This window comes from Hemiscyllium ocellatum, chromosome 22, assembly GCF_020745735.1.
Source record: "Hemiscyllium ocellatum isolate sHemOce1 chromosome 22, sHemOce1.pat.X.cur, whole genome shotgun sequence".
NCBI lineage: Eukaryota > Metazoa > Chordata > Chondrichthyes > Orectolobiformes > Hemiscylliidae > Hemiscyllium > Hemiscyllium ocellatum.
In genome coordinates, this window is record NC_083422.1 from 35,486,708 (window position 1) to 35,499,999 (window position 13,292).

General features: G+C 40.9%; 1 protein-coding gene across 2 annotated transcripts in view; it reads left to right on the plus strand.

Moving 5' to 3' along the window:
• The first annotated feature begins 10,727 nt into the window (after positions 1-10,727).
• LOC132826283 (fibroblast growth factor receptor 2-like) overlaps positions 10,728-13,292 on the plus strand; it is a 189,647-nt gene continuing 187,082 nt past the window's right edge. Inside the window, exon 1 of one of the 2 annotated variants that reach the window (XM_060842065.1) lies at positions 10,728-10,852. The gene's annotated coding sequence lies outside the window, so the exon portion shown is untranslated. Of the gene's footprint in view, positions 10,853-11,223; positions 11,246-13,292 lie in introns of those variants that run through there. The other variant, XM_060842067.1, reaches the window with a different exon arrangement.

Genomic DNA, 13,292 nt, shown 5'->3' on the forward strand with positions numbered 1-13,292 from the left:
CCATGCTAAATTGCCTGTAGCATTAGGCGCATTAGTCAGAAGGAAATGGGTCTGGGGTGTTACTCTTGGGAGGGTTGGTTGGACTTGTTGGGCCAAAGGGCCTGTTTCCACACTGTAGGAAATCTGATCTAAATTAAAATAAAGAAGGCACATAAGCAGAGGAACATGCCAATTATATGAACACAAATCATTGAAAGTGTCAAAGAAAATTGAAAGATTGCTTGATAAATCATACGGGATTTGGAACTTTACAAATAGGACAGAATACAAAACAGGAATTTTACGACAAACCAGAGATCCACCACAGGGACGATGGTCATTCCTATCCTTTTAGAAAGAGACAACTTGAGGGGCACCATTCTGCATCAATGTGGGTCAGGGCAAGGCAGGCCTCAATGAACTAAATACTGGTACATGTACTTCACATGTGCACTGGCACTATTCTGTACCATCCTCTAGTCATCTGACCAAATGAGTTTAATGCCATGCTGTACTATAACTACTAAATATTTTAGGTAATATGTGTACCTTTATCAGCAAGTATTTTGAAGAAACTTACAAAGAAAGAAAACAAAAATTAAATCAGCTGATCTATATCTCTATCTCATTAATTTCACCGGTTATGAGAAAGTTCTTTGTGTGCTGAATGATTAAATTGTGCATACTGATATGGATAAATAACTAGTTAACGATTTACATAGTTCTTTGAAGTTTACCCAGTCAAAATCCTCAATAAGATTGTGATGATTATGATCATTTCTGTAATGCATTCCTTTTAGACTGAAGTAGATTATTAATTATGATATTGTTATAATATTATGAAAACTATAACTAAGCATAGTCTCTGGGAAAATTTATGGTAAACAGAGGAACTGGAAATAGAAACAGATAAATAAAGATATAAAAATGTTCAGTGTGCTGCAGTCCAAATATTTCCATAAATCAACCCCAGAGATTTCCTGTCACCTAAGGCCCCTGTAGAAGCAGAGTAGATTTCAGGCATGATTGAAGGCTGAATTACCCATTATTAACTATACTGAATTAACTTTGTCATTCACCAGTTTCAGCAATAATAAAATTCAATACAGACGTGAAACTCAGCTTAGGAGACAACCAATGTCTCATGCAGTATCTCAACTTTAATTCCATCAGAACTGTTATCAAAATAGTCCAAACACTGAATTGTCTGGCTGTGCAATTATGGTCTACCTGGACAAAGGACCTAGGACAAAATCTATTTTTCCCCCAAATGCATATTTGAAATCACGATAGATTAACAAAATGTGGATGAGTATTGCCCATTTTTTGTGTGCTATGATTGTTCATGATGGCCCAAAATAAAGTCCAGCGTATTCACACAGCTAATTCTGGTGCAACTCATGGTGGATGAAATTTTGGTGAGGATAAGTTAGCATCTTCCAGAAGGATGTGGAGTAGTCAGATCATGAAATCAGCGTTCAAAGCTGATTGAATGCCAGTGCTGTTGTTTCAGAGCAGTATTCCAGTTAGCAGCCTGGCTTAAACGTTTGTTCAGCCTTAGATGATGATTAGCAGAAAAGTCCTTTCCCCAAAACTATTGAAAATGATCAGAACCATTTTCAGGTTTGTTATTGATTGTCACAAGTGCCAGAAGAAATCAATCAAAGAAGTCTTTGATCAAAGAAGGACTTCTTTAATATTTCTAAGGTATGCAATGAGTGATATGGTAAGTGCTAAAGGAGTTCATCCTGATTCAAGACTGTGGTGCCAAATTATGGGTGCATTTGTAAGTATTTCCCTTGCAAAATGGCATGCTTGGAGAATGAGCAGCTGTAATACAAAGCAGAACCAGTTACTACATCAAGAAACAGAGAAGAAAGAGCTTTCAGTTGAAGGACATATCTGTTCAGCATGCTCAGCAAGAAGTCTTATGACCAAAAGCTTAGCAAGGAATCTTGTGCCATACATTTATGCTTCATTGTAATATGTTATTATTATATCTTGCAATATTGTATGTAACTTAAATATGCTTTGTGCATTTTCTTGGTGGCAGTCCTCCATATGCCTTTGGCTGTTCTGATGCTCCAGTTTGGAGCAGTTCTACTCCAAAGGCTGAAGCATGGTTATAGAAGGCAATTGACTTCTAGTGGAGAAAACTACCTATGGCCTTGTAGGATGATATTTAGCAGCTCTGGGAGGAGGTAGTTCAACTTTGCACCATCTCAGCGGACCTCTGGATTGGCTAGCTGATGAATAACAACAAAGGCGCTGCTGAAATGTGAAGGAGGTTGGTGGCAAGGTGCTGTCAACCTGGAAGAGCTCCATAGCCCAATTGCTACTCCCCCAGGGCAGGCCTAACAACCAAAAAATCTGTTGGAGGACAGATTGCTTATTTTGCAAAAGAGGTTGAGACATCAGTTGTCAATAGCTATGTGTTGGGTGGGTCCATAAGTGTGCTAATGGAATTGGTGCGAACTTATATTTTGCAAAGCAGATTCTTCAAGAAAAACCCTATGCCATGTTGGTATGGACTCTGCCAAGCACTTTGATTTTCAAGCAACCTTCTCAATGCATCAATCATTGTCTTTGCCTTCAAACCTTCTTCTCTGAGAACATTGATGGTGTATTCTGAGTCTTCTACAGCAGATGTTGAGTGAGCTAGCATTAGCTAGATTCTTGCTCCATACACTGACTGCCAAAAACTCGTGCTTGCTGTTTCAGCATATGTCGACCCCCACCTCTAATCCTTGAAAATACCTGCATTGTCAGTTCTGAGCTGGTGGTTGAAAGTGTGAAATCAAGTAACAATGTATTCCCATCATCACTCCGTTCATAATGTTACTCTATTGACTGGCCAGATTGGACCTCTTGGGTGTCTGAAAGGAATAAGATACAAGGGTAAGGCTACACTGACAGGAGAGGGGTATTGTAAGAGATATGTGCTTAGACTATCTGCAGAACGTAATGCAGAAATTTTTGTGAGATGAGGAAGCAGGAATGAGAAGGTGGATTAGGTAAACACTGCAGGATACCATTACCTTCAGTGGTTTCGGCCACATTTTCATCAATGGCCAGCACCATCTTCTCCAATGGGGTTAGATCATGTACATCCACCTCTCCTGATCTGATTCATTAAGAACTTTGAGTGTACAACACCTTCTTCTGCAAGAGAGAGAGGCGTGTCAATGAATGTGTAGCACAGTGGCTCAGTGGTTAGCACTGCTGCCTCACGGCACCAGGGATCTGGGTTCAATTTCAGCCATGGGCGACTGTCTGTATGGAGTTTGCGCATTCTCCCTGTGTCTGTGTAGGTTTCCTCCACGTGCTCTGGTTTCCTCCCACAGTCCAAAGATGTGCAGGTTAGGTGAATTGGTCATGCTAAATTGCCATAGTATTCAGGGATGTGTAGGTTTGGTACATTAGTCATGGGAAATGTAAAAGTAATGGGATAGGGGTATGGATCAGGGTGAGATTATCTTCAGAGGGTTGGTGTGGACTTGTTGGGCAAACTGGTCTGTTTCCACACTGTATGGATTTTATGAATCTAATTCTCTGACAACAGCCCTTGTCTGCGTGGGTTTCCTCCGGGTGCTCTGATTTCGTCCTACAATCCAAAGATGTGCAGGTCAGGTGAATTGGCCATGCTAAATTGCCCATAGTGTTAGGTGCATTAGTCAGAGGGGGAATGGGTGTGGGTGGGTTACTCTTTGGAGGGTCGGTGTGGACTTGTTGGGCCGAATGGCCTGTTTATACACTGTAGGGAGGCTTGAAAAAAGATTTGAGAGATAAAATCCTGCCAAGATTGTTCAAGCTGTTCGATGTTGATGCGAGGGTTTCAGCAGGACTAATGTGAGTGTGAGACTAAGCATTATGCTTATTAGGAGTGAGTACTAATTGGTAGGACTGGAGGAAGTTAAAAGATGGAGAATGTGGTGAATTGAGCAGTAGTTAAAGTTAATCATGCAGTTGATGGAATTTGTCATTTAGAGATACATACAGTGTAGGCTTCCGAGAAACTGGAGACGTGCTGTAAAACTAACCATATCTCCACCAAGCTATTCCAGTACAACTACAAACACTGACATTGAGGTTAAATCCAATCTAATCATCACCAAGGCCTCATCAGCCTCCTCTCAATCATCAAGTGATGGAAAGGTGTCATCATCAAGGTTATCAAATAGCATGTACACTGTAATAACTTGCTAAGTTTGAGTTCTACCAGGCTCGCATGGCTCCTGATTTCACAGATCCAAAAATTGATAAAAGAGCTGAACTCAAGAGGGGAGCAGTATTGATAAATTTAGCATCAAGGAGCCCTGGTAAATTTGAGATCAATAGCAACCAAGGGGAAAATTCTCCACTTAAGCACAAAGGAGGATGGTTGACCTTGTTGGCAGACAAACACTTGAGTAGCAAGGCGTTGCAGCATGAGTTCCTCAGAATAATATCCTAGTCCCAATGATCTTCAGCTGTTTCATCAATGGCTTTTCCTCCATCGTATGTCTGGAACTCAAGATGTTTGCTGATTGCACAATGTTTAATACCATTGCAGGAGAAAGTGAGGTCTGCAGATGCTGGAGATCAGAGCTGAAAATGTGCTGCTGGAAAGGCGCTGCAGGTCAGGCAGCATCCAAGGAACAGGAGATTCGACGTTATGCCCGAAACGTCGAATCTCCTGTTCCTTGGATGCTGCCTGACCTGCTGCGCCTTTCCAGCAACACATTTTCAGCTTAATACCATTGCATACAATTTAATGCATCCATATCTATATGCAGCAGGACCAAGGGAATATTAGGGTGGGATGGTAAATGGAAAATAATATTTATGTCACACAAGTATCAGACAATGACTACTTCCAACAAGAAAGAATCTAACCATCTCCCTTTGAAATTAAACTGCAGGACCACCACTGAATCCACCAAGATCAATATCTTGGAGGTTACAATTGACCATTCACAGAAATGCTATGACAGGTGGAAGACTGAGGATTCAGAAACCATATAACCCCTGACTTATCACCTCCTTACTCTACAAAGCCTCTATAAGATACAGGTCAGTAATGCAGTTGAGTACTCTTCACATGCCTGGATGAATGTGCCTCCAATAACACTTAAGCTTGACACCAGTTGATGCCAGTTTGCTTAATCAGTGCCTGATCCACATTCACTCCCTCCATCACTTAACCACAGTGGCATTGGTGTATACTATATACAAGAACTGCTGCAGCAACTCACCAGATTTCTTCGACAGCACTTTCCAGACCAATGACCTCCAGCACCAAAAGCTACATGGGACCAGAGTGGTAATTTCCTCTCCAAGCCACATACCATTCTAACTCAGAATTATATTGTCATTCGCTCACTATCACTGGATCAACATCCTGGAACTCTCTTCCTAACAGCATATTGGGAGCACATTCATTAGATGGACTACAGATGGGTCACCCCCACTTTCTCATGCATACATATGCCAAATCCAGGTTCTCGAGTCATGTGTAGCTACTGAAGGTCATGTGTCCAATGTTGCATAACAAGTGAATGATTAGTAAAGCTGGTTACTATCTGTAGCTGGGCATCCAGCCATTCGTTGGCTTGTGGCAGAGGAAAGGTGACTGGGCTGGTTGGAAGATTCAGCCCTTGCCACCCATGAAGGGTTATGTTAATCTGGCCTTGTGAGGGACTGTGAGCCGAGTGTCCTGACTGAACGGAGATCATATACGTTAAAGATCTTGCTTAAACTGCACTGTTTTCACCACCAATGTGTCACAACCAAATTATTTCTTTTGAAACTTTTTTTAATTCACTCATGGCTGGGACTTTTTCAGAATCGCTGGCTGGGCCAGCATTTATTGCCTATCCCTAGTTGCCCTTGAGAAGATGCATGATGAGCTGCCTTCTTGAACCGCTGCATTCCATGTGCTGTATGTTGACCCACAATACCCTTAGGGAGGGAATGCCAGGATTTTGACCCAGCAACAGTGAAGGAATAGCAATGTATTCCCAAATCAGGATGGTGAGTGGCTTGGAGGGGAACTTGCAGGCAGTGATGGTGTTCCTATGTGTCTGCTGCCCTTGGGAAGGTGCTGTCAAAGGAAATGTGATGAATTGTTATGACTGTGCTGATAATCCAGTTCCACTCCCCCTCTTTATCAATGTTTGATTCAATCAAGTGGCCAACTGGTTCCCTTGGGTGTTGCCATCCAGAAAAAAAAGGCTTTCATCAAGCTTCAAAAGACTCAATCAATCTATTAGTAACACAAATGGTGGTGAGGTCACATTTGGAGTACTGTGCAAAGTTCTGGTCACCCTACTATAGGAAGGATATTACTAAACTGGAGAAGGTGCAGGAAAGATTTACAGTGATGTTACCAGGACTAGAGGATTTGAGCTGTAAGGAGAGGGTGGGACCATTTTCACTGGAGCATAGAAGGTTGAGGGGTGACCTTATAGAGATTTATAAAATCAAGAGAGACATAGATAAGGTGAATAGCAAAGGCCTTTTCCTGAGGGGGGTATTTCAAAACTAGAAGGCATATTTTTAAGGTGAGAGGAGAAAGATTTAAAAGGGACCTGAGCAGTAACTTTTTCATAGACGGTGTTTGTATATGGAACAAACTGCCAGAAGAAGTGGTAGATGCATGTACAGTTACAATATTTAGAAGATATTTGGATAACTATTGAATTATTGAAGCCTCAAAACTAATCCCTATAGCACATCACTAGGTATTCCCAGCTAGACTGAAAAATCCATTTATGCCTATTCTCAGTTCCCTGTTAGCTAAACAATCCTGTATCCATGCTAATACTTATCCCCCTACCCCATGGGCTCTTATTTTGTGTAGTAACCTGTGATGTGACATATTATCAAGGGAAATTAACCCATGCTGGTATTGCCAGTGATGCCAACATCACACAAAAGAAAGATGCAAGATCATTGAATTTGAGGACTTTGTTCGGTTTCTTGGGCTCGACTGCTGCCACAGCTATCTGTCCCCACTGCTTTTTCACTATGTGTCTTGAAGACTTACTGTAGAGTACATCTCTCTTTTTTTACCATCCCCTGTTTAAGACCTCAAGTACAGCATTAGAAAATATGTAACTGTGCTCTCCAATAACATGGTAAATTTTCTGTGCTTTCCACTTCAGAGACCACTCAAACAGGTCTCCCAAAACTTGTTCCAACAACAATACATCTTCCCTAAAAGATATGCAAAATAAGTAATATCAACAAGTATTGATTTTGGTGTCATGCTGATGAATGTAGCCAATAATTAGCAGGTTTATCACGAACCAATGGTATGAAGACGTTTTGTTGCTTGCATTACATCCATACATCATGATTCCTGCATCTGTTTTCAGGGACTTTCTAACTTGTTCCTCCCAAACCCCTGTAATGTTTGGTACTGGCTGTGATTGAAGTACTTTATAAAGTGCATTTTGGAAATTATGATGAAAACATCAATTTCACTATCTTCCTATTTTGGTCATGTTCTTATAGAACTCCATGACACAAACAAGGCAGACTTCATTTTCTGAAGAGATGCTAAATATCTTCAATAAGTATATAATTTATCAAGTTACACATCCTGCATGAAGTTTCCAACACAAAATAAATCACATTCATCCATAGTTTTGAAGGCCTAATCTTTGCTTTCTTAAATAGGGTCAACAAATGACCACTCGCGGGTTACAGAGAACCAAATTAGACCTTATTTAATTACTAAGGACATAAGCAATGGCTCAAACTGGATTCCAGTGACTTGGAGCATTTTGAAGTAAATGACATTATGCCTATTCACTATCAATCTTAATTCATTAATTATAACTAAAATCAATTCTACTACTAAATGGAAGCAACTTTGTTGCACATTTATTAATTAACACTGGGATTGTAGAATTGTCTTCAGAAATTAACACTGAAGAAAAATAACATGCCATGCAACCTTTCCCCTGTTCTTTAGCTCTTTCTATCATGATTACAAAAAGCATTGTCATCATTGATTGCAATTATTTGTTTCCCTTTTGTTTTCTAATGCTATCTCAGGAATTACTGAATTTTAGCCTTGGTTAATATTTTGGCGTCAACTATGGTTCAGAGGTAGCTCTCTTGGATGTAAGTCCGCAGTTCAAACCCCATGTGAGAAACTTGAATATTGAATCCTGGATGATTTGGATGAGAATATAGAGGGCATGTTTAGTACATTTACAGATGACACCAAAATTTGTGGCATAGTAGACAGTGAAGAAGGGTTTCTAAGATTACAAAAGGACCTTGGTTAAATGTGTCATGGGCTGAAAAATGGCAGATGGAATTTAATCCAGATAAATGAAAGGTATTGCATTTTGGTACAACAAGCAAAGATAGGTCCTTAGGTAGTGTTGTAGAACAAAAGGACCAAGGTGTTCAGCTACATAATTCTTTGAAGTTTGCATCACTTATAGACAGGGTGGTTAAAAAGGCATTTAGCACACTTAACTTCATTGCTCAGTCCTTTGAGTATAGGAATTGGGAAGTCATGTTGAGTTTGTATTGGACATTGGTGAGGCCTCTTCTGGAATACTATGTCCAGTTCTAGTCATCAGTTATAGGAGGGATATTATTAAGCTGAAGAGGGTACAGAAGAGATTTACCAGGATGTTGCCAAGTATGGAAGGTTTGAATTATAAAGAAGGCTGGATAACTGTGACTTTTTTCACTGGAGCATGGGAGATTGAGGCACCACCTGATAGAAATTTGTAAAATAATGAGAAGTATATAGAGTTAATGGTAGATGTATTTTCCCTAGGATTGGAATTTCAAGACTAGGAGGCACATTGTTAAGGAGAGAGGAGAAAGATTTAAAAAAGACGTGGGGACAATTTTTTTCACACAAAGAATGGTTTGTGTGTGGATTGAACTTCCTAAGGAAGTGGAGAATGTGGGTACAATTATAATGAGTAAAAGACACTTGGATAAGTACATGAATAGGAATTTGGAGGGATATGGGCCAGGAGCAGGTGGGTGGAACTAATTTAATTTGGGATTATGTTCAGCATGGATTGGTTAGACTGAGAGGTCTGTTTCCTTGCTGCATGACTCATGATTTTGGTGGAAAGTTGCTGTGGTAAACTGCAACACTGACTTACACTTCAGGACTTAATTGGCTGTAAAAGGTTTTGGGACTTCTTGCATTCATAATTTTTTGAAGGTAACAAATCATCCTGAACCCTATTTTTTCTTCAAGTATCTATATCAATAATGATTTAAAATTATTTTTCAACATTAATTTAGTAGCTTTATTTATCGAGTAAAAAGTGAGGTCAGCAGATGCTGGAGATCAGAGCTGAAAATGTGTTGCTGGTTAAAGCACAGCAGGTTAGGCAGCATCCAAGGAACAGGAAATTCAACGTTTCGGGCCAGAGCTCTGGCCCGAAACGTCGAATTTCCTGTTCCTTGGATGCTGCCTAACCTGCTGTGCTTTAACCAGCAACACAATTTTAGCTTTATTTATCTACAAGACCTTACTATTCATTTTAAATGATATTGTATAGGAGACTGCTCAGTTCCATAGATCTTTTTCAAACTTAAAACTGAATTTAATTTTTTTCATCGCATTCAAATCTTAACTATGCAAAGTAACTCAAGGAAGATAATTGGATAAACTGATGTGACGTTATCAACATTGCAACAAAGAAACTAAGTTGTGTAATTGGTTATCAATCTAAGAGACCCAAACCTGCACAAGCCTTAAGTAAATGTACAGAGGGAGTAATACAAATGTTGGTGATGGCAGATCAGAGTTTGAGGGGAGAAAATAGTACAGTCGTCGAAATTTTGTCACAATACTAGTTTACAAGATTTTAAAATAGGCAAGAAAAGAAATATATTATTGTTCTAATTCCAAACAAAAACAGAAATTGCTTGAGAAATTCAGTTGGTCTAGCAACATCTTTGGAGAGAAGCAGAGTTAATGTTTCAAGTCCACTGACCCTTCTTCGGAACTGACATCAGTTTAGAAAAGAATGGAATATATACTGAAGATAGGGGACGGGGAACGGAGTGAGATGACTGGCGCAAATGGAGGCCGGAGAGAGATAATGACTCGCTCTGGGCTCCATCTCTGCGTATCTGTTAACTTCCCCCACCTCCGGCTCCGCCCCATGTTCAGCATACACACCTTTTCCTAACTTCTGTCAATTCCAAGGGTCACTGGAATGGAAACAATTTAGCTTTATTTGCACAGATGCTGATAGACCTGCTGACTTTCTCCAACAATTTCTGTTTTTGTTTCAGATTTTCAGCATCTGCAGTTCTTCATTTTATTGTTATAATCTATACAGTCCCAATGAGAAAAAAAATCACTGAGTAGAACGTAATAACTCAGAGTTTACGCTTGGCAATTAATTAAATCAATAAGAGAAGAAATTAATTAATGCGAAAACTGACTGGTTATCATCCAACTTGGTGATTACTATCAGGGGAAGGTAGCAGAGAGGAAAATCTGTACGCCAATTGACCTGTTCTGCCACAGACATTTAACAAGTTTCTCTGCTGCGACATTAGCACAGATGCAAAAGCAAGCTTCCTGCTAGATATCCCAAAACGAGTAATAACATAAGAGCATGACGAGGAAATGGGAAGCTCAAGAAAAAAAGGAATGAATAAACATAAAAAGTGACGTCTTCACATTTAACACGCAAGCTTGGAGTGAAACACTTGGAGTTGTTAGCTTGCTTCCAGCGCCTGTGCAAAGCGCAGTTTGCTGGGTGAGATCACGTGAGGAGAGCAGCCCTGGAATTCAGTTCAAATGGCAAGGGGCTGAAAGTTTACGATTCGCTGAACGCAGCCAAGAAACGCTGTCAGTGTTAACAAACATACACGTATAAACACTCAGGTGAGTGCAAAGCAACCTTTTGCCAATCTGCAGGCTTCCACTTCGCTGCAAGAAGAATAAATTGGACGAGTCTCGCAGATATCAAGGGGGAAAAAAAAACTTGGGAGCATGTTGTTAGAAAGAAAGGTTGTTGCCAGTGCAGATTTAATCAGAAAGTAGCGGAAGATGGCGACTCGGTCACCTTTTTTTAGTTGCCCTGGACTGAAGCGAATTGTGTGGATGTCCTCTGTTAAGTAGTATGTTTGGAGAAGCGAGCTTTTACCATGCAGCACCCCCGCCCCCCCCCTCTTAATTTGGCGTGAAATGAATGAGAATCTAAAATGGTTGGGGGGGGTGAAGGTGGTTAAACTTCACTGTGAAAATCGCTGCTCAGGGAAAATAAACAAGAGGCAGGTACCACAGCATTTCTATCACACTTACTGTATTTTTTTTCCATGTTTCCTCTCCCTATGTAATAAACAATAATTCTCATGTGGGGAATTGGGTGTACAGTCAGGTTTAATAGAGAGATGGAGAAAATAAGTTTGCATTGAACGTTTATGTACCAAATGACGGCACGGATACGAGGCAGAGTTTCCAGTTCGAGCAAGGAGGCGGGGAGGAAGATTCAGTAAACACTCCATCCAAATGAAGACCTCGTTAACTTTTAGGGTGAAATAAGCTCTCACTCCGCCAACTTTGAGAATGAATTGATGATTGGGGAGGTGGTGGGGATACAGCGGCAAGTAATTTGAGGCGAGGAGTGGAGGGCAATACTTTTCGCTCTGTGGAGAGCCAAATTTTAATCATCTGAGAGACAGCGACGGAGGAAAAACGTTCGGGGGCCGCAGGGCTGAGGTCAGAAACTAGAAGGTGGACCGAATCGCCTCAGAGTCGCTGCTGTAGATTCTGAGCTAAACCCACTTCGATAAAAAAAAACGTACCTGTAGAATGATCGGGTAAACGCGAGGATTTAAAAAAAAACTGCCAGGCAAATATTAAAAACTCCAAACCGCATCGAAACGTCGCTTTTCTTTCCTCCAGCACTTTCTGCCACTCAATACAGCTCGGATTACTTCATCCATTTTCCGCTAACTACCCACCATTAGATGTCCGATAGACATTTACGATGGGGTGTAGCTTTTTTTGGGGTGGAGGGGCGGAATTACCATTTTCTGATTTAAAAAAAACTTTTTTCTCTCTTTCGGCGTAATGCTTGCACCGAAGGAATTTCCTTTGCTACAAGTTTCCCACATTCGGGACTGACCTCCCGACAAAGGGAGGAGTGTGTTGGGACGGTAGGTAACGGTTCCCTAAACCAGTGGCCTCCTCGCGCAGGGAGCGGGAGTTTTATTTCCCTCTCCGTGGTCGCCTCGCGGAAAGGGAGCGGGGCGCCGCTGCCATGGTGACGGGGCCTGGCGCCCTCTCAGGCTTGGCCTCAGCCGCTGACAGCTCAGCTTTTATTACGGAGGCTGTTTCATCGTTGGCAGTGGACATGAGCGAAATGTTAATGGAGCAGACCGTAGAAATGCAACGGCGCCTTAGCAAGCATTGGGCAACCCTATAGTGCGGGAGCAGACTATTCGGCCCATCGAGTCCAGACCGACTCTCTGAAGAGTATTCCACTCAGACCCACGCCATCCCCATAACCTTGCATTTTTCCCTAGCCAATCCATCTAGTGTGTACATCACAATCACCTGATGAAGAAGCAGCACTTCGAAAGTTAGTACCTCCAAATAAACCTTTTAGACTCTAACCTGGTGCTGTGTGATTTTTAACTTCATCTTTGGACTGGTGAAGGAAACCCATGCAGACACAAAGAGAATGTCTGTGTGAAGTTTGCCCACCTCCTGATGCTGCCTAACTTAGTGTTCTTTCAGCCTCCTGCCTGTCTACCCTGGCGTTTTGAGGAAGTAGTGCTAATCACTATGCCATTACCTTCATATAGATATATGACTTCTGCAAAAATGTGTTCAGGGTGGTAGGGTATTGGGCTGGAAGAGTTTTATAATGAAACAGGCCCCTCTAATTTGCTATCTCCGTAGCTGCCTTTGGAAATTCTGATATTTTACGGTTTAAATGTGTTTTTTGTTAGTGAGATGTTGATTGGTTTATCCAAATTAAAGAGAAGGGCGAGAAGCTGAAAATTTGGTAGACATCTTGGGGAGCCTTAACTGGTCTGGAAACATATGAATATACAGAACAATTATACATATCTTTTGATACCTTTGCAAAAAAGTGAAGATTTAGTGTTCAAGGCAAAAATTTGAAATGCTCACCAAAAAGGTGTGAACTTTTCAATATTTGTCAATTAGAAAATAAATTATGGAGCTTGTACATAATTGTTTTTTTTAATCCTGTCTTAACCATATGTTCCCACGTTCATTTAGGTAACTGTCGCGATTACAAGACCATCAAAGTTATGATCAGGTTAAGAATCAGTAACTTTCAAACAAAGTT